The sequence below is a fragment of the Falco naumanni genome, chromosome 5 (genome assembly GCF_017639655.2).
Source record: "Falco naumanni isolate bFalNau1 chromosome 5, bFalNau1.pat, whole genome shotgun sequence".
NCBI classification, from domain to species: domain Eukaryota; kingdom Metazoa; phylum Chordata; class Aves; order Falconiformes; family Falconidae; genus Falco; species Falco naumanni.
In genome coordinates this window covers 28,952,493-28,979,668 of record NC_054058.1, presented here as the reverse complement: position 1 = coordinate 28,979,668, position 27,176 = coordinate 28,952,493, and the positions used below count along the sequence as shown (strand labels likewise).

The 27,176-nt window shown below is 43.6% G+C and overlaps 1 long non-coding RNA gene across 1 annotated transcript in view; it reads right to left on the bottom strand.

Moving 5' to 3' along the window:
* Positions 1-23,797, bottom strand: part of LOC121089258 — a 114,536-nt gene extending 90,739 nt beyond the window's left edge. The window contains exons 1-2 of the long non-coding RNA XR_005828174.1: positions 23,670-23,797; positions 23,416-23,562 (exon numbers count right to left, since the gene is read on the bottom strand). This is a non-coding gene — a long non-coding RNA (uncharacterized LOC121089258). The remainder of the gene's footprint in view (positions 1-23,415; positions 23,563-23,669) is intronic.
* Between the last annotated feature and the right edge of the window lie 3,379 nt (positions 23,798-27,176).

Genomic DNA, 27,176 nt, shown 5'->3' with positions numbered 1-27,176 from the left:
CATTGTATGCTTATGCAGGATGGCGTATACCAGGTAGCTAGCACCCCAGGTATACATCTGATTCTGTTTTGGTACCCGTTCTGATATTAAGGGAATATCGTCAAAACTCTGATTCTGTTTTAATTGGGAGACAAAAAAAAATAAAATAAAACAAACAACCAAAACCGTTCGATAATTTGACGTCTATCTGTATATACAGGATTAATAATTATAAGGTTACTAATAATAATTGTTATACTCATTTATGCTGGAAATGTGAGAACATTTCTGTATTAAGTATATTATGAATGTTGGTATGTGGTTATTGTCTTAAACATCCGAGGGGTGAATGTGAACCTCTATATGTTTTAAAGTGTATATGGTGTAAAGAATTATTGTATGTATGGTGGGAACAAGAAATTGAATGCCCTAACTGTAAGGTTTGGATGCCTTGGGATAAGAGAAAGAGCTGTAAGTGAAATTAGAGTGGTCTGTGGCTGGGATAGCGATTGAGATTGATATGGAGAAATAGTGTGAAATGGGGACAATGGACATCGATTGTGATTGTATATGTCTGCTCAAGGAATGTGGGTATGGTGACTAGTCATGGGTGCAGTGTCTGGTCACATAGGCACACAGCTTTGAGGAGACAACTACAGTTTTGAGGAGACGCCTGCCCTTCTTCCTCTAACAAAGGGGAGACGGGGAGACGCCTGCCCTTCTTTCTCTAACAAAGGGGCTATTTAAAAGAGAATGAGAAAAGGATGAGAGACATTCAAATGCTATCTAGAGGGAGGGAGTGCTAAGTCTCCTTGCTGAAGAAGATCAGATGGTCACAAGAACATGAATCACCTACAAACCTGCAAGACCACCACATTCCAGGAAACGGACTGATAAGCTAATTAACATACGAAGCGGGGTTTAGGTAACAAATATGTATAGGCGCTAATTGAATATTCATTTGTTTCATTGTATAAATGTGGGATGGTTTGTCACTTCGGGTATGCACGCTTGTGGAGGAGCGATCCCCCGTGCATCTGCGCGCAATAAACATACCTACTTTATAACTTTCGAGTTATAGAGTCTAATTCCGCACGTCAAGATAATATGGGGGGAAAACAAAGCGGTGGAATAGTAAGAGTCTGTTGGGATGTGTTCTAAGTCACTGGAAGGAAATAAGGGCAACCTGGAGGAAGTGTGAATAAGAGGACTTTGGTTAAGGACTGCAAACAGTGGTGGGCCCTGTATAAGTTAGGGGATGGAGAGAAATGGCCCTTAAATGGGACATTGAATTATAATGTTTTATTACAATTAATGTTATTCTTGAGGCGAGAGGAAAAATGGGATAAGTAATGTGTGCAGATATGTTTGTGTGACAGGAGTGTGGGATTAACACCACCTGATCCTCTGATTATGGCTTTAGAAAAGGATAGGAAAAACTGAGACCTAAACTAGAAAAATGTTCTTGTTGAAATTTTTGTGGAAAAAAAAAAAAAGAGCGCTCAGGTTGTGGTTCCTTCTGTGGAGCAACCAGAATGAAACATGTTGTAAGATAAAAACTTGTACTAATGTATGTAAGATCTGAAGCTGGGGGGGTGGAGAATCAAAGACCCTGTGAAAGTGTTTAAGTATTGGGGTGAGTTTGTACAAACCCCCGTACCCCCTCGAAGGTGCGGCTGAGTCATGCTGGGCGCATGGCAGGGTGTTTGCTGTTTGCCTGCAAAGGCTGATATGTAAGAACACAGACTTAAAGCAACAAGTAGCAGATTTACATTCAGGGTAAGAAAGAGTTAAAACAGAAGTGCTGTTGCAGAGGCAGGCTTGTGTAACCTGCAGAGCAGGAAAAGCATCTTCTGCTCAGAATCCTTCCAAAGGCGAGGAGGAAGGGGTTGCTGTTGCTGACAATTGAGCAGAAGGACCTGAAAATGTTACCCCAAGTGCTGCAGCATTTGCAGTACAACAGGACCAGTAACGGCCCCTCTAGGGCAGGGAATGGGTCTGAGGAGAATAAAGGTGAATCTTTGACAGGGAAATTTAGATGTTTGAAAGTTGGTTGTGAAAGACTTATCAGGATGATCTAACAGGACTAGATAAAGGTTCCAGTTGATTGTTACTAGGTAATTGTGATGTAGAAAAGTTGATAGAAGGAACAGGGAATGTGTACAGAAGTTAAGAGAAGAGCTGGGTCGTGCTAAACTGGTAGAGGAGACAAGGCAGAGACAGAGGAGGAATGTCAGGTAGAAGTGAAAGAGTGAAACCTCTCCTATGGGATTGGATCAGTGTGCACGTTTTAGGGAAAGTGGAAACTGGAAGCGAGATTGCCCTAAGCTAAAGAACCAACAAGGGGTTCAGGTGAACTAGGGACTAGGAAAAATGAGGTGGAATTTTTAGTGAATACAAAACCAACTTATTTGGTGTTAAACTTCAGTGAAAAGAATTTGTTACAGTTGTGGGAGCTGCTGGCCACCAGGAAGAAAACCTGAAACCTTTAAAGTACAAACTAAGAAAACAAATAAGAATGCCAAATTCACCAAAATCTTTGTTGGGATGTGATTTATTAGAACATCTAGACATTTAAAGAAGGAGAAATGAAACCAAAAGTTAAAAATGATCAATTAATTGAAATCTTGATCTTATCTTTAATTCAATAGAAAAGTGGAAAAGAGGACCTCCCTGAAGTAAAAGAAATCTTTAACTAGATATATCTGGAAATAAATTCCAGGTAAGGCAAAAAATGTTTTACCTGTTACAGTAAAAATGATAAGTGGGAGGCCTGCCTAGTTCAGGTAAAACAATATCCCTTGGTCAGCAGGGCTGTAGGGGATATTGGCATGAAAACTAAAATAAAATATACTCTGTAATAGTTCTACTAATGTAAATCTGTGTGTTCTACCATAACAGTGACTTGTTATGGGATGCGCAGATGAAACTCCGCATTGACAATGAAGTACAAGGAATAAGGTTGGTCAGGTACCTCCTACCATAGTCAAGGGCAAGACTGGGTCGGCCTCTGTGTTTGCCACCAAGAAGAATCTTGAGTTCCGCTGTTGGCTGCAACCCAGTAGGCACTGAGTGGTGGGAACATATGCCATGCCAGACCTTGATGTGAGGAATGGCCCCCTCTGTTACGAGAGGGTCATCCAGGAAGGAAGAATACAAGATGGCCCATTGAGGCACTGATTTGGAAATTGGAAACCGCCTGGCCGACCATGAGGCCAGACGAGTAGCAGAGGAGGTGGGAAAGGAGGAATTGTCCTTAATACCAGACAGTAAAATCCAAATTGTAAGTACAGATCAGGAGCCAAACTATTCTAAAGGCGACCTAAAGCTAATTCAGGACATGAATGGTAAAATAAAATTAAATAAATGGGCTTATTTGACAGATGGCTGTATAGTGGTACCATCCAATTTAATATGGACCACAGCCCAAACAGAACATAAGACTCATTGGGGAGCTAATACGTTATCTAAAAGTCTAAATCAAAAATTGATAGGGCGAAACTTGTACACTACAATAAAGCAGGTGACTCAACAATGCGAAGTGTGTTTACATAATAATCCCAACGTAGCAAATAGAATAAAACTAGGGAACATTAGTAGAGGAAATTATCCAGGACAACAGTGGCAAGTTGATTTTTCTGAACTCCCAAGAAAAGGGGGGGTACCGATATTTATTAGTTATGACTGATACATTTTCAGGTTGGCCAGAAGCTTTTCCTTGTTGAACAAATAAAGCAAGAGAGGTAACGAAGGGATTGTTGAATGAGATTATTCCCCATTTTGGGGTACCGGCAACAATCTCTCCTGATAGAGGCTCACACTTTTATGCCAAAATAGTACAACAAGTGAGTACAGTATTAGGCATAGATTGGCAATTACATACTCCTTATAGGCCTCAAACAAGTGGGCAAGTGGAAAAATGAACCATTTACAGATAGCGAAAATAGGACAAGGAACAAATCTAACTTGGCCACAATTTCTTCCCTTGGTATTATTAAGAATCCAAACTAAGCCAAGAACAAGAACAGGAACAAAAGGAAAATTTAAGCCCTTTTGAAATATTATACGGGAGACCGTACCAGTTACAATTTGCTGGAGAAGATCTAAGACAGTTGGGAGAGGGATATTTGTGTGAATATGTGAAGGCCTTCCAGGGACAATTAAAGGTTAGAAATAAACAAATATTGGGAACAAGGGCCAGAGGGTTAGATCAACCAATCCACTCCTTTAAACCTGGTGACTATGTGTATATAAAGACTTTTTCAGGGAAATCTTTAGAAGAAAAGTGGTAAGGACCCTATCAGGTACTGCTGATGACCTTCACCGCCGTCAAGATAAGAGAACAACCAGCCTGGATTCACTATTCGCGGATAAAGAAAGCTGAAAAATCATGGGCCATCACCTCAGCAGGACCCATGAAACTACGGTTTATTAGATCATAATTGTCACAACAATAATTTCTTTAATTGTAATAACTTCTAGAAACACAATGGACTGTCAAAAGGATCAGGGCTATTTGTGCAGAGCTATTCTGATCTTAATTGTAATAATGTTGTAGAGATATTAGAAACTGAAACATGGGTAAACAATACCTGTCCTCAAACATTACAAATAATTGTTAATGCCACGAAAGCTAAGGAATGTTGGATATGTACCTCTCTTCCTAAGGGAGGCCTGATAACACCCCTGTATGGGGTGGCCTCCCAAAACTGGAATTATCTAGATGGCAAACTGCTTACATGGCCAGACTTTTGGAAAAAGCCAGGCAATGGTAAAGGATACTGTCTATATGATGACAAAATGTATAAGTTGGGTCCTAGATTTGATTTGCAAATATTAAATCTAACCACCACAGTATTCGTGAAAAGTGATAATAACTGCCATTGGAAAGCTCGAAGTAAAACAGGAGGACCGTGCCCTGGGAATCCAGGGCAAAACACTTGTTCCCAATCTGATGGATGGAATGATTAAACAGACATCCATAAGATATGGAACAAGGTGCAGATCCTGCATGAAATTACTAAAGACAATTTCTCATGGAGTTTTGAGGCTATATGGAACAAACTGACTTTGTGGTTACCTAATTTAGAATGGTTAAAGCATACTTTTGTTATAATACTTATTGTAGTAGTTTTAGGAATATTACTATGTATATTACTTCAATGTTTTGTTTGGTGCTGTCTAAGAATGATGATAAGATATGATGATTTTCTGTAGCTGTAAAAGAATTTACAATAGCTGTTAGAAAAAGGGGGAATGAATAGTGAATGCTGTACCACTTGTCTAAAGGATGACACACCTATGTGTAGTTAAAAGTCAGGAAATGTCCAAGGACCCTTATTGCCACATGATGGATGTACAGACTGCTAAGTCCTTGGGTTGGTTGTCTTTAGAAGGGACATTTTGTCTTAGATTCCTGTTGTACATGCAACGTGGCGAAGACGGAGACTTTAAACATGGCCGCTAAGGAATAGAGTCTGTGCAGAGACATCTCCTCAAGGACATTGCACAGACATGAGATATGTAAATGAATTCTCAGAATTGTAGTGAATATGTAAACAATTTCTTGGAAAACTAATGAATAGGTATGAGTAGCTTGTATAAAGGGGGGACTGAAAAGTCCCCTCAGTGTGCATGATTTTGGTGGAGCAATCCCACATGCACTCAGCGCTGCCGAATAAAGATAACCTCCGCTCGTCTGTATATTGCTGACTGATTCTTCAAATCAATATAGAAGAGAGTTGTAAGGCATGTGAGTCACTGAAAGCCTCAGACCAGTGCATTACACCTTCATAAATTTATTGCTTGCACCACTCTATAGAACACAAATATTCTTATGCATCCCCAAAAATGATTCAGTCCAAAAGCGGTAGAAATAAATAGGTCTAGGACAAAACTAAACTTATTTTCCCAGTGACTCACCATTGGAATTTGAGTACAGACCCCTTTATCAGCCAGCATAATAATTCACTCGGCCTCAGCAGTGGGAGCATTTCTGTATCTCTTTGTGTTAACAGGAGAAAGAGCATTAGCCCTGTTCCAGTGCTGTAACATAAACAGTTCTGACCACTGCACCACCACAGCTGAGCCCCCTTCCTCCCCAGTGGGTTAGGGTTGTAAACTGAACATTACTTTCCTTTTCAGTGGCAATAACACCTCTGGCAGTTCCCAACACGCTCATTCCCCCTGCACACACTGTTCCTCAGCAGCACTGGTGCTTTTCTTCTCCCCTATGCCTTGCCAGAGTACCTGAATGGGCAAGGGGCAGAACACAGGTAGAGCAACAGGGCTGCTTGCGCTGGTGCTGCTGCCACCAAGGTCAATGCCATCCAGGCATCCCAGGCTCGTCACATATGTTGTAATAGCTCAGCAACGTTCTCTCAGTGACGACAAGAGTATATAGTTAATATGAGAAATTTAAGGCACATTTTTTACTTGGAAAAAACATTCCAGCATTTTCAGCTCTTATGGAAACTGCTTCACAAACCAAGGGCTCCCTTTGTGCAGGAAAAGAAACCACCTCTTGTCACATATGAGCAAGGATGGTAGATACTGGATGTAAGGACCAGAAATTTGAAGAGACTTTGCTGTGCTTTCTTCCCATTTCAGCTATAATTTCAGCAGTTCCGGAGAGCAGGGTGAGAACGATAAATTCTTACTGAACAAAACCATAGTGACCTTTAATGTGAATTGCCCTAGAGCTCCTAGGCCTTGGAGAACATACCAAAAGTTAGACTGGAAAATAGCTGTCAGCTGGGAGGTCTGCCTTTTGCCACACCTGTGATAAGCCACAAGGCAGGGGAAAATAACATGCCCTCGAAACACCACAGTTCACATGCAACCACACTTTTTTCACCGTTAGCAGCTAAAAATTCTGTACAGTCCTTGAGTACAACTCAGTTTCTGCCAAGACGTAGCTGAAAGCAGGCTGCAGCAAGTCCACCTGACACCAGCTTCTGGGTGTGCCCTTCTCTCACCACCCCCAGAGTGCCCTGTCAGCCCCCAGCACACCCTGCTCCCTCACAATACCAACACCACAAGACCTACACATGTTGTCTCGAGGGTCATTGAGTACATTGCAGGTCAAGGCTAAGATGTACGCAAAAGATGATCTGCAAGTCAGCTCTAGCTCATAGGACAGCTGTGAAACACACACCCTACGTGGCTTAGATGTACTCGGACACAACAGCCCCACAAGATACAGGGGGCAACCATGAAGCAGACATAACTTTTGTGTACCTCTTTCACCAGATCTCTGTAGAGCCGATTGATTTTCCCCCACAGAAAGCTTATCTTTATCTTATGTACCCACCAAAACAAAACACCATGCAAAAAGAGCATTTAGGTTCACCAGTCAAGCCCTGAGAAGGCCACTGCCATCAGCCATGCCCATGCATGAACTCAGCAAAGAGACAGAGCTTAGCATCTCCGGCATGTACCGCATCCAGCGGGCTACAGAGGTTTCACACCAGAGCTGGCTCCCTCCTGGCCAGCTGGCAGGAAGCGCTGAACAAGCCCAGGTTTGTAGAGTACTGCATGGAATTACCTCTAGCCTGCAAAACCATCATCCTAAGCATTGTGCCTTTAGTTGAGAAAATGATGTAGGCCACGTAGGTTTGCTTGGTCCTGCCAAAAGCCTCCAGCAATCCCTCCTTTATTTGTTGCTGCTTTCTATAAAAAAGGTGATTGTTATTTTTTTTTTGTTAAGTGTAAACAGGAATGTTTGGCATGAAGAACTGTTCACTTTCATGTGGCTTGTGGCTTTCTTAGGATCAAAGACTCACATTATAGGCACCCAATAACATTTTCCAGCTAAATGAGAAGCAAAAGAAAACCTGGAATTTGAGTTAAACTGATTACATAAGACTTTTGAAACCAAAGTTAAACATAGAATTTTGTTTTGAAGTCTGAAGTTTTAGGGCTGCAAAAGATTAAATAAGCTTTACTCAAAATGAATTAAGACCCTCTATTTAAGGTATTTCAGATGGTATTCAGTTAACCTACTTAACATCCAAGGAAATTTATTTAGGCATAACTGAATGAAAATATTTTTGTCAACAAAGGAAGCAGCAAATGCCATTGAAACACAAAATATAGTAAAGCACACAAGTTATGATAAACAAAAATAAACATAAGAACAACATGGGCTGGAGGTTAGAGCAATCAATATTTTCTTTAAAAAATTTTCAGGTGCAGGGTATAAAAATAGTTACTGACCTTGACACAGATGCTAAGCAATAGCAGGTCACAACAGCCACATCACCACCCTGGAGGAAACTCGAAAGGGAATCAGCACCTTACCACCAGAGTAACAAAGGGGATTAAGTAGGAGCGGAAGGTCAGCCCCAACTAAGGGACACATCTACAATGCTGAACGTGGAGGACTGGTAATGGTGTCCGTTGACAGTCCACAGCTCAGCAAGGGATAAGTCAGCACAACAAGCCACCTAAGAGAGAGGACTGGAGACCACCACCCCACAGCAGAGCTCAGGAAAAGACTAACAGACCCAGGCTGAGCTGAAATAGCCCTCAGGCCACGGTGGGCCCAAGGTGAGGCTGGTTGATGAGGTTGGCTGATAAGGTTGTTAAGGCCCATTAAGCAGTTCTACAAGTTGTTCTTGAGGCTAGGAGGGACCTTGAGCACATGGCCATGGGTTGCAGTGCATGCATGTGTGTGAAACTGCAGAAGTAACTGAGCGCAAGATGGCTAAGGGACATGCAATAGGGGTCTGAACCTATGAACTTCTGTAACCTTCCCAGGTGTCAGAACTTATGCACAAATCTCCACGGCAAAACAAGGTCAAAAAATCTGAATATGGAATAGGACAACATTTTAGAAAGCTTGGAACGAAGCAGATCAAAGACCACTTGGTGCTTCTTGTTTAGAAATCAAATTATTTATTTTTTATAGTTGTAATTTCTCTTTTCTTCGTGCACACTGTATTTTCAAGCACCATCACCAAGAGGTCTCTAAGCTATTTCCCTTCCCCTGGCATAGCATCAGCTTTTGAAGAATCACGATTCCAGAGGTTGCTTCCATTATTCAAATCAGAAGCCATTTTGGGTACTCAGCTCACAGTACTGTTAAGCAACCGATTTTCAAAGGATGGATACTTAGAAAAAATTAACAGCCCCTCAGGGTTTTTGAGTTGGAGGCATGCAAAAGTCTTATTTGCTTTTGAAGGTGCCAGGATAGAATATTTCACCACTGTAAAAAAAACAAAACAAAACATGTCACGGTGCTTGTTTACTTCAGCTAGAACCTGTGAATCCCATTATGGGCCCTAAAATAACTATGCTTTAAAGTTCAGCAAATACAGTTCTGACTAATTTGATGACCTGTAAGCAAACTGTGAACTTAGGTCAAATTACCAACTGACCTATTTTTTCCAGAACAGAACATTATATAGAATGGCCGTATGGCTAATGTGTACATTCATACAACAGCAATTTCCCTGAGGAGTCTGCAGCACAGAAGCTAGTAATTATGTTATGCAACATTTTCAAAACACACTCCACACATTCACGATCAACCACACAATTATGTGCATGTGCCTGTAATTTTGCCTTCTGAACTGTGGTTCTTCATAGGAACCACTGCTCTTGCAGCAACGTTCTTTGCCCACAGCGAAGTGAGAGGAATCTGAGTCATGAGAGGAATCTTGCAGGAGCTCGTCTCTGTGCCCTAGTTTTCACCCAGGATTTCTACAGTCCGTGAGTTTACCAGCTGAAAGACGACAATCCAAAATAAGAAGCCAATTAAGATGAAAGCAGTGGCTGCAGAGTCCTCCAAAACTGTGGCCCCAAACCCTGTGCTTCACTTTATCCAGGACACCTTCCCACTGACAACCTTCCTGTGCGCAGCTGCTGCTGCATCATGACAGCCAATTTCTCCTATTCGTCAATGCCAGTGAGAAACCTCTTGTGTTAAACCTTTAAGCCTGACCTTTAAACAGCTATGGTAAGACACACAACTTTGTCAATCAGTGGGAGCTGGATGCCTAAACTGATTAAAGAATTGGAAATCTCTTGGGTTGCTCACAGTGCTGTTAGATCCTCAGATTCATTAGAAATTTTACTATGTACCTGCACCCTAGGGATTTTCAGTAAGACACACACAATTAGACGTATTTAGACATCTCAGTTTTGAAAACAGAACTTAGTTGCTTCTGACCCACACCTCATTCTGCAACCGAACCACAAAACTGTCTGATTTTTCTTTCAAACAATCCAGAAGAATAAATTGGTAGGATGAGCTCCTCTGGCATCTACCTGGTGTTCCCCACAAGACAAATGCAGATTTTTTTTAAGAACCTAATAAACAGTAAAACTACCAGGGTTAATTAAACACTAGAGTTACTGGAAAAACCTCTGATGTTAGAGGCACAATTTGCTGTTATGTACAAGTACATGCACCTGAGCTAGAAAATTAAAATTAATGAAGATGGAGGGTGGGGAACACTAAAGCTGTTGGATACCTTCTAACCTAGGTCACTGCAGGGTCCTGAGCATGCAGGTAGTGGGTATGTCCATGTGCTCCCAGGTGGTTTGGGCAGAGAGCAACCTGTTTCTCCCCTGGGGAATAACAAAGTATGGTGGCATTTTTGAGACACCACCAGGCATGCCAGCAGAGTAATGCACCTGCAGAAAGGATGGAGCCCTCAGACGTGTTGCAAGCAATGCTGGGTCTGAGGAGTGATTTCCACAAGGATTTTCAGGGGGGATGAAGGAGGAGGGAAGCAGTTGCGGGGCCATGGCTGCAGCATGCACCGCTGGCTCTCCAGGCCAGGTGACGTGGGAGGCCATGCCTGGATGGATGCATGGCTGCAGCTGCATCCAGGACTGCAGCAGGCACCTCCAATCCAGCACCTGGAGCTACCACACTGAGAAGGACTTAGCACCTGTGACGGAGCCAGAGTGTTCAAGAACCACTGGATTGTCAAGGCTTTGCCATGTTAAGTGCAAAGCAATCTGAGAGATGAGGCCACAACACAGCCCTAACTGCTTTTAACAGTGTGACAAGCCCACCCCAGGTCCCCAGTAGTGCAAGGCTGGCCCTTGGCTACATACACATACTGCAGTGGTGTTACTGCTATGTCCACATCTTGGCAGGAGTTACTCCACTGCACAGACACAGACTCACAGGAGCTTCTCATATATCTTTAAAGAGCTGGAGAACAAAACTGAAAGGAAACTATGGATAATAACCAGTGTCATGGTAGGAAAATAAATAACCAAACTGTGTGGAAAAGCAGCCCTGTCAAAGGAATATATATTCTGTTGTCATGTTTGTTTTAAAGCTTTAATAGGTAAAGGTAAACGTTGCAACATGTGAGTCCTGCAGGCAGGAGTCCATCTGCATGATGCTCACATAAGAACCTCATGGTTAGGAAACTCCAATCCCAGGGGATGATACGTACATTTGTTAATGAGGTCTGCAATGAGGAAGGCAAATATCTCAGATCTTGCCTGGTCTTCCAGCAACATTCAAGACTGAGTTTTGCTGACCAGTGTTGTGTGATGTACATGTGATGTGTACGGGTCACGACAGCTGCACTTCCAGAGACTTCCAGAGGCTGCTGTGTGGCATAGCAATTTTGTGAAAATTCATCAAGCAAGTCGGAAACTATCTCTTCAGAGCACTGAAATGAGGGCGCTGGCAGTACTACTTAGTCGACACATATGGCGCTTTGCTATGATTTCCATTTCAGAGTGTACTATCACTTATTCTCTGTTTTTCTCACAGCTGCTCACTTCCAGTGTTAGCACACCCAGAATAGCCTGCTGGTATATAAATAGGGTTCTCCCTCTGCTGCGCATGGCAGTGCTGCAGGCTGTACCATTCCCCATCTAATTTTAAGATAGTGTTAGTGCCATTAATATCATTTTGTGTCTTCCCATACCCATACCCAAAAGCCTGAGACACTGCAGGTTCCTGGGGTTGCTTATTCTAAGGGATAAGACAAATGACAAGCAGTTACATCCCAATCTAATCAGCAGGAAAAGCAACATCAAGGAAAAAGATCTTACTAACTCCAAGTATCTACCACATGATTCTCATGAGGTTCAGAATGAGCACTCATCAAAGCAGCCCCACCTATAAAGGAGAAATATTAGCTTCAAAGAAACCCCGGGCTTTGGGCAACACGGTTCTCCAAAGTCAAGCGTGTGGTACATCACCACCAGAACCTGACTACATGACCATTTGGGGCATTGTCACATTTCCCAGCCAAGAGATGCTCATCTCTGAACCCTCACTGAGTTTCACTCAACTAGTTGCAGCCAGGCCCTGGTGTCCCTAGTTATTTCACTTTTCTGTCCTGTTCTAAAGTGCTGCACAGCCTCATGTGTCATTTAGTCGGGTACCTGACACCTATCTGCTGAGACATTGTGAAGGGCAGCAGTCCCTTCACACCTTGTGCTGACAATAGAGAAATATGACAAGGTGCAGTTATGGTAGCGAAAAGTAACTGTGCCCCAAAAGCTTCAGGGGAAAGATAAGGGTAGAAGATAGGATTCGAAAAATTATTTATTATTATTATAATTATTACTACTACTATTATTGAACAGATTCTAATAGTAAACACCTTAAAGAGGTTCCAAGAAATACTGAAGCTTCTGCTTTTTTTCTCTAGCTTGATATATAATTTCTGTTTTCAGTATGTCCTTGGAAAAAGTTTGAAAACTGTGTTTTGCTCTTAAAGTGATTTTCCTTTTTCCATTTGGCAGATTCCTTGTTGTGATGAACAAAGATGAAACAAAAAAATGATCAACAAATCAATAGATTATTTTCTCTCTCTGCCCAGACTTATACAACCACTAATATCAGGGCATCTTTGTAATAAAAATATTTTCATTTTCTATTTTTACAGACTATTGTATGCTGGGATCTTGATGTCTGGGTGGCACCCCTAAATGTCACTGTAATAAAAGGCAAATATAAATTAGAGGTGTTTCAGCTGTTTTTCTCAATGTATTTTCAACCAAAATAATAAATGTTCTGTGGTCTAAAACATCCAGTTTTCCAAACAATAAACCTGACTATCAATTTAAAATAGCTACTTGCACTGTCAGCAAAAGTTAAGATTGGATTTTTCAAAAACTAAAACACTCCAAACCAAAACATTTTCTATTTTTACGAATGGTCAAGATTCTAATAATTATACACAATAAATATGCTGTCCAAAAATACTGGGAGAAATGATGGCCATGTTTCCAACCACTTGGTTGAATTAATAATACCACACAAATGCTCCCTCTGTTGGTTGATTTTCAAAACCTATTCCAAATATCACAGTAGCATGCATTAAGAGAGTATTTTTGTCTTGGGGGGGTGGGGTAGGGGAAAAAACCCAAACCCCTAAAAAACCCAAACTCTATAACCCAAATTGTGGCACATAAGAATAATTTGTTCAAATTATTGCCAATCTGCAAAACAGGATTAATTAACTTTTAACAGCCATTAGACCAAATTATTTTGATCCAGAACTAAATAGTATTCACACATCAGAACTCTTAAAATTTAATTTTGGAAGGTTTGCAGGCTAATTTTTTCTGGACCAGGGAAAGTGCTCTCTTGCAGTGGAAAGAATACTGCTGTTACTTTTCACTGGAGTGAAAAGGCACCACTGTGTATCATTAAGAAAACAGTTCTCTATTAGCATTGACAACAATAATACTAAGGAGGAATTTGGGAGTTTTGTTTACGCACATTAAATTTCCAGCAAGTAGTTCTTTAGGAGCAGGAGTGGTTTTGTGCAGCAAGGAGCCTTCCCGAGCCTAACAGTTGCCATCAAGGAAAAAAAAATTCTGTTTCCATGGAAACATCGGAGGTGGACCAAGCATGGATTAATCAAAATACAATGAAGCCTTTTTGCAAGGTACTAGGAAAAAACCCAGTTTAAAGTGAGCACCGCTGCTGTTTCCTTCCATTCACTCTGGAAAGCATGGGAAATTCTCCCCAAATATCTATGTGACATACAGTTTAATGAGCACAGTAACAAGTTAGGTTTTCTTACATTTATAATTAGTGTGTGGTTGTGAACTAGGAGCCAAAGATATATTAACATGAAAAAAAGAGAGGGAGTGAAATAAATAATTTAAAATTATATTTACATTCCTCTTCTATTTGCTACTGATTTTATTAAGCAGCTGTTTATGTGTTAAAAAAAAAATAGCTCTTTCTGTATTCTTAGTACTGCAGGCTCGATTCTTAGTACTGAAGGCTCCTTTTGGTATTCTAAATACAAGCTATGCATTAGGGATTTGTTGTTGTTGTTACAACTATACATGATATTATACCATTCTCAGCTATGACCAGAGAAGTTTCTGCCACCAGAATTTAGTTGCAAGTTCTGCCATTGCCTAGAGATGAACAAAAGGGACTACATAAAAGCCAGCATCCCTTCACCAATGTTCACAACAAAGAAGAATGACAACACCGCTCCATTTTTATAAAAGCCCTTCCACTGAAGCGGTTCTTTTGTCAGTTCTTTGCATTAGCAAAATAGACACCTTTTTTTTTTTTACAATGCTGAAGTTAATTTCTAATTATTCTATTATCAAAAGATATTCAAAAGTACTCTGAAGATATAAGAGCAGCACACAATAATTACAATGGAAATGAACAAATGTCAAATGACTGTAAACCCTCCATTTGTACACAACACTGTGATACTAATGTCAGAGACACAAAATGCGCTTCCACTTCTAACCCTACCTTGGAGTGAGGCTCTGCTCTGAAAAATTGCCAGCAATAGCATTGGCAGGGTTCCACTTTTGTGTTTTTCAAAGGTTTGGTAACAAATATGCTCACAGATTTTGCTCCTTTTTATTTTATTATTTTCCAGCAGGGATCTGAGAACCAAGCTGGGTTTTCCATCTCCAACATCACCATTAGTAACAAAGGCTTTGTCAGCCAAATTATGATTACAATAATCTGTGTGTAATCTCTTTGTTATTAAAAGATTTTTTCAGATATTACTCGGTGAAGAAGTCCCCTATTGGCAAGTGACATACGTGGATACCTTGGTGCATGAGCAGGATGAGTGCTACAGGCTCCTACAGGTTTAAATGAAGTAGAAAGCAGCAAATGCTTAATTTCTGTCATTCAGGCAGGCAGATATGACTCTGAACACACAACAGCTTGGGTTGTGCAACCACACACTGCAGCAGCACATCCTAAGAAATAGATTACAGTCAGCCAGTTATTACTTGTATTTTGAGAACTGTTAATGTGTTAGATATAGCCTGGGCAGACAAGCCGAGCTAGTTGCTTTCAGGGCTGTTCAGGGGCATGCACAGCCCGCTATGCATGCAGCAGTGATGTACAGAAGGCACGTGGGGCACCACAGGGGACCAAGAGCAGAAGGAGCTGCCCAACATAAGTTCAGGTGAGTCTTTGCAAGGGCACAGGCATGCTGAGTGGCACAGATGTCCACACCAAGGTGCCAGCCACGAGAGCTAGGGACATATGGAAACATAGCTTCCACTCCAGTGAAAACATGGCCATGTGTCTTGGGCACAGGGAGGAATTAACTGTTCAGGGATCACAGGAGAGGCCGTCGCACTCCCATTGCTGGAGGCTGCCCTCCTAGCCCAGTTGCCACACCGGACTGGAGGGGCAGGAGCACCCCTGTTGCAGCAGGGCCAGCACAGCTGGCTGGAGAAGTGGTCACGCCAGGTGGCAAGCACAAACCGCATGGCTGAGCAGCCCGGGCTCCACATGGGTCTGCATGTGCTGAGTGACACCGGGGCTGGGAAGCACAAGGAGGGGTTTGGGGAGGGCAGGTGGAAGCAGATTTGGGAGGTTTCCCTGTGTCCCCTTAGGCACTGCCTCCAAGAGCTTGCAGACCCTTGCTAGCTCTTTCTGCCCGCTCCATGCCACGTGCCTACCCCAGCCCACCACCCTCACAGGCTGCTGCCTCTCCCGCCAGCCCTGGCCCACACTGAGCCTTTGGGGCTACGGTGGAGGCGCTGAGCCTGGGGTGTCCCACAGGGAAGGGGAGAGGTGGCCCTGGGGACCGCCCCGAGGAGCCTGGCAGATGGCTCTGCTGTCCCTGCAGGGCTGGGTGTCCGATGGCCAGCTCCAACTGTCCCAGCTCACCTGAAGTGAGTGGTCTCCTGCCCCCCAGCAGCCTGTGAAGAGGAGGAAAGGTTTTACACATTATTTCTTTGGCTTATATCTGAACCCGATCAAGACCAATTTCTTTCCCCCAATATATTCTTTAAGATGGCAGAATCACTGAGGAGGTGCACACAGGTGCTTGCCCACCAGTTCAGCTGCTGCAGGCTGCAGTGTGCCCCTCACACCGCATCAGCCTGGGCCAGAGCTGGCGAGAGCTGGGCGAAGCTGCGGCATTAGGCCCGGTGCACCAGCACATCCCGGCCTACCGCACTGGCATTCCCTGGCACACCGCACCGGCAAATCCCGGCCCACTGCCTCTCACCGGGAAGTACCGGCTGGCCCTGGTGGAAGTACCCCTCAGAACAGACATCTCCCTGCCACCCAGCGCCTTTCGCTGGGAAATTAAATGAAAAGGGGCGAAAGAAGCATCTTTCTCCTTGCTACCCATGGCGTTACCCCACAGGCTGATAGATGATGACATATATATAAACATATAATTTTAATTTTTTTATTATTATTATTTTTTTAAGGCAGACACCACCTCTCCCCACACGTAACACTGTAGGCACCGGCCCGCGGGCAGTGCGGTGGTGGTGGGGCAAGCTGCCACCTCTGGCTGCCCAGGGCCACCTAGTAGCTCCCGCAGCCCCAGCCGGTCCCACCACCCACCCTGTCCCCACAGCATTCCCAGCGCCGGGAAGGCTGGCACAGGGGGGACACCCCGCTGCCTGCCCCGCCTCACCACCCTTTGCCTCCTCCTTGCTCACTCAGGTCTGCTCAGCTTTTTCAGCCCTGCCCCGCCCTTATGTTTTCTTAATAATATATTATATACGTAATAATATATTCACACTAAGAGGCTGGTTATCTCAGTGGGAAAGGCCTGCAATGGATAAGGAAGCGTGTAGCCCGCTCCCTTTACTCAGAGAGACATATGGCTTAGGGGGGACGCATGTCTGCGTGAAAGTGAAATAAATCAGACCATGGTTATAACAGGACTCGCAAATTGCAACCACATGTCCTGGAAAGATTTTCATTTTGTTTAATTAAAGAAAATAATAAATAATGGCATGGCATCCAGCTCAATTACTTACACCAGTAATAAAGAGTCAAGACACTGTCATGAGAAACAGACCAGTGCCTACTACAGAGATCAGTTTCACAGAATTTCAGTTTCCTGCACCAGCAACACCTTGTTGAGCGGCTTTTCCCACATCAGTGTGTGCTCCTGGTGAGGGACTTGGGTCCAGGCTCCTGGCAGGGAGGGAATGAGCCCTGGAGACTTGGGGGAGCAAGGAAAGGCAGCGAGGGGCAAGGAGGGGAGGTGCAAGGGCATCAGAGTCCAAATCAGACCTGTTAGGTAGTTGTTTCATTGGGAAGGAAAATGCTACAGGTGTAAAACACAAAGCCCAGGAAGTGGTCTTTTTACTCACTCATCAGAGCGGAGCTTTATAGGATTTCTGCAAGTCTCCAGCTGGAAGGTGAGCAGCGGTGCCAAGTCCTGCTGGCAAGCTAGTAGGAAAGAGTAAGTCCTCACCTTTTTTTCCTTCAGAACCTGCACATTATTTTCTTTTCGATAACCTTTTATTTTGTCGCAGGGGTTCTTCAAGTGGAGCAGCTCCCCCAAAAGGGATGTCCCATTCTTGTACATCTCCCATCATTTCTGTGCTTTGATGTCTCTCCAGCCACTTCTGGCTTCCCACCCTCAAGCTTCCAGACATGTCTATAATGACTCAAATAAGTTCCTGCTGTTGTCCAAATCTGTGATTTTCTCTTTGGTTTTAATGAACCGATTTTAACTGTTATTTTATAGGTTCAGCCATAATTGGTACAAATAAAATGTTAAAATGGCAGACCCTGAAAGAATCATAACAAGCAACCTAAATGACAAAACTCTTATAAAAAAACCAAACTCTTTGTGAAATGCAGTTATAACACTAAATAAAAACTTCTCTGTACTCAGAAATTTAAACTAAAACATGGCAATTGGGTGACTGAAGCAATGAACATGCAAAGAAGGAATCCAGTGAATGCCATGTAATATCCAAACTGTAAATAGAAGTATTCCAATAACATTTCTTATTATAGAACTTTATTCTTGGTACATTTATAATATCATTAGATTAAATCTATCTTCATATACAAATGTGCTCTTATTGTCAGCAAGTGGAAAATCAGAATGGATCCTGTGTGGGAGGAAATGGGGGAGGAAGGTTCGGAGGGTCAGCTGGGGTTTGGAAGGCTAGATTATCTATCTCCCGAACACGGAGGTGATGTTACGTGTTGTGGCTTAGGTCAACCCAACAGCTTGCTGTCACGGAAAGGGGACAGTTATACTTCACTCTCCCCTGCATGCTTCATGGTGTCAGGTCTGGCACTCACTTCTCTTGACAGAAAACCAACTTAACCAGAAAAACTAGTCTCCCCATTCTCCCACTCCCAGAAAGCTACTTAAAAATGGCTTGTGAGAGAAGTCGACTGAGTGGCACTTGCAGCTGGTTGCAGCACACATCTGTTATAACATAGTTATGATCTGCTTTTAGTGCTTTTTTCTCTGCCTACAGCTATTAATTACAATAATTTTCTGGAATATTCAAAAGCATTTGTTAAGAAACAGGAATTCCAAGCTCCTTAAACTTCTTGAGCTAAGGGCAGTAGCAGTTTTGTGCTTAGTTAGTGAGGTCTGGGGCCACACATTGCTCATTTCTGTTTATTTGCGTTCTGCTTTCTCAGATGCTAGGCAATACCTGAATTTCACTTTCAAACTGTTCCCAGGACCCACATGAATCAGGATATCACAGATTTGAAAAACTGACCGAGATTGTCCTCCAATCACTTCAATTTCCCCCTCCCAACATTTAGCAAAGCACTTGACTGCTGCAGGACCCATGGCATAAGCAGCACTGCACTTGCACACCATTTCTCCTCCACTGAGCAGAGTGTAGTGGCCTTCCCATCCCTAATGGTGCCCAGGGCCACCTTAGGGTTCCCAGGTGGGGCTGAAGTAACATGCTGCCTAGGAGATATTTTGCCATAGGGTTTTTAAGCTTCACCTAAAAAAACCCATCCCAAAAACCTGAGGTTTTAGTTTCATAGGAGGAGTTCTGATGTTCCTATCTTTCAAAGTAGCATCAAAATGCTTCCCCTGCCTGCCCCCGTCTAGTTTAGATTTTCCTATGAAGGCACTGGGGAAGACAACCCCAACATATGAATGAAAAAGCAACAGAGAGCTAGAAGCAGTGATAAACCTGCTGGGTGGCCACAGTTCTCCAACCTCAACTTAGAGGCCGCGCATGGCTGCAGTCCACCTGTGCCTCAGCCTGGGCTTGCCATGTATGGTTAAGAATAGCTGATTTATTTGTTTTCCTCCCATGTTCTATTCCAAAAAAAAATTATGAAGAACATTTGTGGCTGGGAGGAAGCAGAAAATGACCCTTTGGGAGGTGCAAGAAACCCACAGAAACCCTGACTCATCAGACTCACTTTCAGTTTGTTTGGCTGCCTGTATCCTCCTGTCCCTCCTTCCCCCCCCCCCCCCCCCCCCCCCGCCCCTTTGCAAACTTTGCCTGATCATCTCTCCCAGGTTTCTTGCTCTACCTATTCACTTTCTTTCCTTTTTCTCTCTGCAAGGCTCTCTTAATCTTTCTTTTGTTTTATTTTATGTTGGGGTTTTTTTTTTTCCCTTTCCCAGTTTCATATTCCCTATCCATGTCCCTCTTCTGTCGCTTCCTGTAAATGCTGTAACCCACTAGAAAAAGATCACAGGCCAAAAAAGAAAGGAGACAGGGCAAAGACAAAGTCTTATGGAGCCTTATAGAACAAAACCGTTCTCACAGAAAACTTTTAAAGAAACAGACCTGTCCTCCATTTGATATTTCTCTTGGGGTGGGGAATAATCTTTTTTTTCCATTGAAGCATCTTACTGAAATGCTAATAAAATGGAGTTTATATGTACACCTCTACATTCTTTTCTTTTTCTTACCTTCTCTATTTTTTTTCCCTTTTTCCTGACCAAAACCACTGTGTGGTACCATGTGCAGAAATACATAAACTACCGTGTAATTTTATTCAGAGCTCATTGTGGCTGTAACACATACGAGCATCTCAAATTTGTAGTTGGCAAATTGCTGGCACAACCGGGTCAGTAAAAAAATCTCAGGGAGCGCACGACACCTTTCATGGCCCTTCCACTGCTCAGAGCAGACACCTTCTCCTCCCTCTGAGCAGCCAGCTCTGGAAGATCAGGAGAGACAGAGAGCTTTAAAACAACATTAACATTTACTTCTTAAATGAATGTGAGAAACATCGCAAAGAAAGGTAACCAGCAAGGGCTTACGCGCACACAACGGAATATCATTTTGGTATGGAAACAAGGACTATCAAACTGAGATTCTACTGCCGAGTACCCAAGCCATCAGCAACGGGATGCTGTGTTTTGGGTACCGGTGCCCTCCGAACGCGGTGTGGAGGAGAGCAAGCCCCGCAGGCCGGGCGCAGCAGCCAGCAGTTGGCACTGTTGCTCCACCGGAGAAGCGGCAGCAGCGCCAGCCAGGGGCGCAGCCGCAGCCAGCCCGCAGCCAGCCGCACCTTCCGAGCATCCCTCGCAAACACGGTCACGTTACACTCTGCCTGCACGTGAGCACAGCCCCGCTACATACACACACTCCGCGCAGACGTGTCACGAGAAAGGAGAAAAGATTTCCATCCTCGCTTAGACCCTACAAGCGCAAATCTAACCTGTCCGGTGAGACAGGTGGAAAATAGGATGACGTGCTGCAAAAAGACTTGGGAAATTCAAATTAATTTGCAATGTGTGGCAAAGTCGCACATGACAAAATCCTTCACAAAGGCAACAAGGTACTTCAGAACTCACTCCAAGAGTATCTAGAAAATGGAAGTTTTCTTCTAAATGAGAGGGACCCTTCTCTCCTTCAGGGGTTTGCTTTTTGCTGTGCAGCCCAAAGTAGCAATAGTTGGTGTAGGTAAGTGAGCGAAGGCCAGAGCAGGGGCTGTTACAAGAGAAAGACAGCCCTGCAGAACTTGCTGATACGAATAAAAAGGTATGTGACAACTTTTCCTGTCACAGAGCCCTTCAGTACCTCATAAGCGTTGGGAAAGTCACAGCACAGCAAAAGGTAAAGTGAAATCCTGTTACTTTACAACTACTTCCCCACCACCACCCCACCCACCACCACCCTGAAATTAAGGAGGTTAAAACAACTTACACTTGTGCAGCAGGGGCAGGGAAGGGGGAGTCTAACTGGGGAAAAAATACTGCCCCCACCCACAGACCCGCTTTTCATGGGTTTTAGTACATGCCTTGGCAAAAATGTTAAGTAAGGAAGAATGCATAAGAATGAAGTAAGAACAAGTTACATTTTCAAGAATCAAAATATAATCAACTGGAAACATCTTGGAGGCAAGAAGGAAGAAATTTAAATGAAACACAATACCAACACCAAACCCCCTATATTTCATTGTGAATCCACAGAAAAGGAAACCACTTCAGTACATCACATGGGGAACTTTATCCAGCTCCACGCACAGAAGCATGAAAGCTTGTCTGAAGGAAGGGTACATGTCTGAGCTCTGCCTGTGCTCCCTGCTCAGCACCAGAGCTATTTCATCAAACAAGGGGTATTCTGTGATCAAGGTAATGACTGGCCTTGCACACACACAAGCCAGAAAGGCAGAGAAAAGCCTGGGCTAAATAAATTAGATGGTTAAGGGCGAGAGATTCTTACTTAAGGTCTTTCTGCTGGTCACTGGTTTGAGAACAGAAAAAAAGACCCCATGCTATGGAAAGAAAAAATAAAAAGCAGAAAGAATTGTTGAGAAATAGCAGAAAGACATCCAAAGAAATGAATTCTGGGGTTCAGAAAAGAAAACTAGCCAAGAAGCTAGAGCAGAAGTTTCACTGTGCATTAAAAACACCCCAAGAACAAGAGACAGCTTTGTCTAATAATGTGCCACAAGAAAAACATGGCAGCAGCAGCAGTGAAATCCTTCCCTGCTGTGACTGCAGCAGCAGCAATTCCAGAACACATCGGGGGGGCATGTATATATTGCATTTGGTTTAATAGCCTGAAAAATAAGTAATTAGTTCCTTTACATTGAGGAAATGATGCATTTCTTGGACTAGAGAGAAAGAGGAGGCTGTTTAGCAATACATTACCATGTCTGCCTGTTGCAATGAGCCTCCTCAGGGCAGACCATCCCTTGGGGAGCTGCACCTGAGTTTCTCTACCTGTTATTGGCACAGCCTCCAAGATATCTTGCCAATGAGTTGTCTTTCTGAGAGCACATTCCCTCAAAGCAAACCTACCACCAACTGCATAATATTTACCAAGGAAAACCTTTGTAAATCCTAAAAGAAAATAGAACGATATTAGCAAACCTCTTTTATAATAAATAAAATGAATATTTATTCACTATGTTGTCTTACATTGCTACCTGTAGTGACATACATTCACATTTAGTTACAGCAGTATATAAGCATGTGGACAAGGGGGATGCAGTGTTGTCTTTTTTAGGTTTACCCTGTGCTAAGGCCCCAACTATTGCCCAATGTGAAGTGATATATGAGTGAGAAACATCAATGCACAGTACTGAGAAATCAGCAACCAATTCCTGCATGTGACATACAGCAGGGTCTCACTGCACGGCCTAAGTCATGAATATCTTACATATTCTGTGTATTCACATACAAAATTCAAATTACAAAGTTTAAACTACTTTTGATTATGGTCTGGGGTCTCCATGTGCAGAGACCGGGACCATATAAAACCCATCAGGCCAAGTCAAGAAGCATCAATCTTACACCAGTTATGACCATTTTGTATTTGGAAGCCCCACTACCATCAGAGAGATTGCCATATGGAAACCGAGTTGAACTTTGCCTGTATGTAGTAATCAAAGTTGGGAGCTGCTTTCACAAGGGAAACTTGACACAAGAGCACCTTTAATCTCACAGCTGTTTCTGCCCATCGCTTCCAAGGAAGCTGCAGTAACAGTAGAAAAACTAGATGCCTCTAGTTACTTGGAGATCTGGATCTTAAAATACCACCACTAGACGTCCCCTTAGTTCCAGCCAACCAAGGAGAGGTGCTTCTGCAGCCCTGACAGCTTCTTCCAGCCACCCTCTGCAACACCAGAGGCCAGGGCAGAGCAGCACAGGCATATGAGTGCAAGCAGCAGGAACAAGGACTTTCCAGGGACTCTACCTACAGCCTCACCGTTTCTAGACCATGTCAGCTGCACGCATGATTTAAGTGCTACAAGTCACACCCCATGTTTGCCAAGCAGAGACATACCTTAAGTATTAGCAGTTGGCTGAGAAGAATGGGTCCATTCAGGCCTGCCTGCAGCCTGCCTTTGCCTTCTCAACTGCCCGGGGAAAACCACCGACGTGGATCTGCACCAATCCTGATCCTAGCACATCTGGAAATTTCCTCTGGTACCTTAATTAAGAAGCCAAGGTTCAGCTGGTGTAAGGCAAAGCAGCTGTCTTTGACTGTGATGGAGTCACAAGAGTGATGCCAGTCTGTGCTCTTTGAATGGCCCTTACCTTTCAGAAGAGAAGATCTGACATTCCCCACATCCTGCCTGTGACATGAGGTTAGATAAAATATGTTTAGGAGGCGTGACCTGGCCTGTGGCCCGGCTGTCTGACCACAGTAACCGCGCTTTTTCCTTATAAACAGGACACTGTTCCTTCTGGGTATCTGTGATTTGCCAATTCAGCTCTATTCAGCAATGGCTGTGGAACACTGTTTGAAAACACTGCTGTTCCTGCAGCTTTGACGAAATTCAGAAAAATCGGCTGTTGCGTAGCCACTTGAAGTGGGTTGTTTAGGTACTTGAAAAGGTTTTGACCTGGTTCTTAAGGAGACTTGCCTGTTTGACAGGTGTGTTCATCTTCTGAGACTGATACCCACTTGCACCTTATGTCATAACTCACAAGAATGACATCATCACCATCACTTCAGGCATTTCAGCCGGAATAGAAGCAGCACTTGAGAGCTAAGGTAAATTCTGCTCTAGCAGCGTGTCAGAATAAAGTAAATGACACCATGGAGGATGTTCTTTTGGGGGTCCAGCTAAAGCAAAAGCAAAAGCAACCACCATTAACCTCCTCCCTATTCACTTCCCCGCCCGCCCCCCCCTCAGTAACATAAGTGCAATATTCCCCCTACCAATAGGCAGTATTGTGAATAACTCATCATGCTAATTACCTGGACACAATTCCAAATATCCCACTAATAATCACCACAAGATGGCCTGTTGTCTTGCTGTGCTCAGGTATTTCACTGTTGACTTTGGTAGGCACCTGTGGTTGCTCACCCCAACCTGAACGAGGTTGCAGGATGGTTGTTGCTCCTGCTCCTGCCGGATGGCAAATCACAAGCACGTACTAAGAGAACACAAGCTCTTTGTAATAAACCTTCTTATATTCCTTTCACAGTATCCAAGCCCTGCCACTCGTTACATACTATCAGCCAGGACACCCTTAGGTGCTTTAAAACTATATTGGTATGGTAGAGAGGAGTTTTCTGTCTTCCAGGCAAGCCCCTGCTCAGCCAGGAAGGGCTATAAGTCACCTTCTAAGGTGTGAGTTGACTTTCTTGTCTTCTGTGTTCTATTAGAAATACAAATGCTGTATATTTAAGTGAGCAGAGCACACATGAAGTATAGACAATGGAGTTTTTTGCAGGTTAGGGCAAGAAGTAATAGTCTAAATCAGAGGAAGGGAGGTTCAGGCGAAGCATAAGGGCCTGTTTTCCAGCAGTAGGGATGATGAAGCAGTGGAGTGGAGCACCTGGGGGTGGTGAGGGACCTTGAACCCTGGACACCCTTGAGGACAGGTCAAGAAGGCAATCCTGAGAGGCATTTGCCTGCAGTTGACTCTCCTTCTGTCCCCAGCCCCATCACCCGTGGTACCACAGCTTCACAATGGGAGCAGTCTTGACTATCTAATTTAAAATCAGATCTATCCCTGCCGGGGACTGTGACAATAGCAGTTGCAGAAGATGCAGGAATTCTTTCTCTTTCAGAACTCAGCTGGGGTTATTTCACAAGGACACTTTCCGATCAAAAAGGGGGCAGAGCTAACCCATTTTTCTGCCAACTCCACCCTCTGTAAGTAGATGCCAATCTTTCTTTGGACTTTGTCTCTGAATTAGAAAGGTAACCAAAAGGCATCAGATAAGAAACTGGACACATCAAAACAGTCAAACAAAACCTGAAGGACTTTGATAATAAATACACATGGAGTGAAGACATTTTCACATGGATCCCTTACTTCAGCATCTAGGAAGACCTACAGCGGGAATTTAATTTAGGAGAACAAAATACAGCATTGAGATCTTCATAGCAATCTCTAGCCACTCTCTGGGGCTTTTTGTCCCACACACAGGCCACAAGCTCACAGAGGTGTCATCTTTTGGGCACCATACAAACACAGGACTAGTGCAGGAATACCCTGGATGGTAACATAATACAAACAGAGATAAGGGAAGAACACCACTAGTGAACAAATGCAAATGCACTCCAATGACCAGAAAAATCCTGGCTTGCTTCCTAGAGAAGCTATGATAGCACCTGAACCAAAGAGGCCTCCTGGAGCAAAGGACAACGTAAGTGTTAGCCAAAATACGTTGGCTACATAAATTGAATAAGAACTTCATTACAAAGCAAAATATATCCAGAGAAGTACAATTAAAAGATTCAGTTTAAAAGCAGTGTACTCATGCCACTGTAAAATGCCACTTAAACAAACTAAACTTAAAACAGTTTAGCTGGTTTAGCTTATCAGTTAATTTATACAGCAGGGTTGTGCCAGCACAGCAAGGCCCGCTCAGAAAGTGGGAATCATCCCAGCTACATCCCCTCACCAAAATATCTCTCCTGGCAAAAGTCACGTGGAAGATGCAGCGGTGCTGGTGGAAATGGTTTCTGCTGCCTGAGCCTGGGCTGCTTGGAGGTGGCGCGGCTTTCCTGGCCACATGGGCCCCCAGCACCGCAGCCGCAGTGGCAGGGCTGCTGCCCCACCTGAAAAACATGCACCCACAGCCCTTTACACCAAGTTCCTTCAATGGACTTGAACTCCTTCCTGAATCAGTCGGTAACTGCAGCTGCCTCTGCATTCACTCCTAAACTGAATACAGTTGGTATCAGATCCATCCTTCCTCTCCCTCTGAGTCACATCCATGCACACACAGACATACCAAAGGCATGCAGTGCAGTGTTCATTTAGTTTAATTTCTTGGGTTTCACTTTCCAGCAGACATTCTTCATGGCTGCCAACTCTTCTTGAGGTTAAAATATGGCCTTTTGCTCTGGTCAGTTCAGAAAGGGTAGAGTTTTTGCTTTGCCTCTGGCTAAGAAAATGAACTGAACTTTCACACCTCAAAACCAGCTATATCAATAATTGTAGCACTAATACACAGGGGAAACAGGCTCAGCTGAAAAGTCTTTCAGCTCTCCATCTCAGAGAGTAACTTTGCTCGGACCCATGAAAGGAACTATTTTTTTCTTTGAACAGTTCTCTCCCCTACCACTTTGATGCCAGGCTGCTGTAGCTACTCAAGTACGCAAATCTGAGCAAGCCACCAGGACAAGTGTTAAAAATCTCCCTGGAAACAAAAGCACTGTACAAACTCCCGCATCCTTCTCCCACCTTCCAACCAAAGGCTGCTCTAGCAGCTGGTAGGATGAGGCTCTCTGGTGAGGTGGGAGCAGAATCACGACAACTTATTGTTATGCACCATCCTCAGTGTTTTGCTGAGTTAGGAAGGGACAGGACACCAAGCACATTCCTAGGCACTCTGCCAAACTGGGCCTCAAAGGGTAAGCAAAAACTGATATGCAGGACACAAAAGCGTCTTTAAAAAAAAAGGAGGGGGCACCAGATGGTCACTGAAATGGTCCAGAACAGGGGAATGTAAATGAACATTTTGAGTTCTGCTTTTAACATCTTATTAAACATACAAAGATCTGTCTTAGGAACACACTGCGTTCTGGGAGAGCGAGCCACATTAGGCTGCGATTTTGCAAATAATCCATCTCCAGAGTC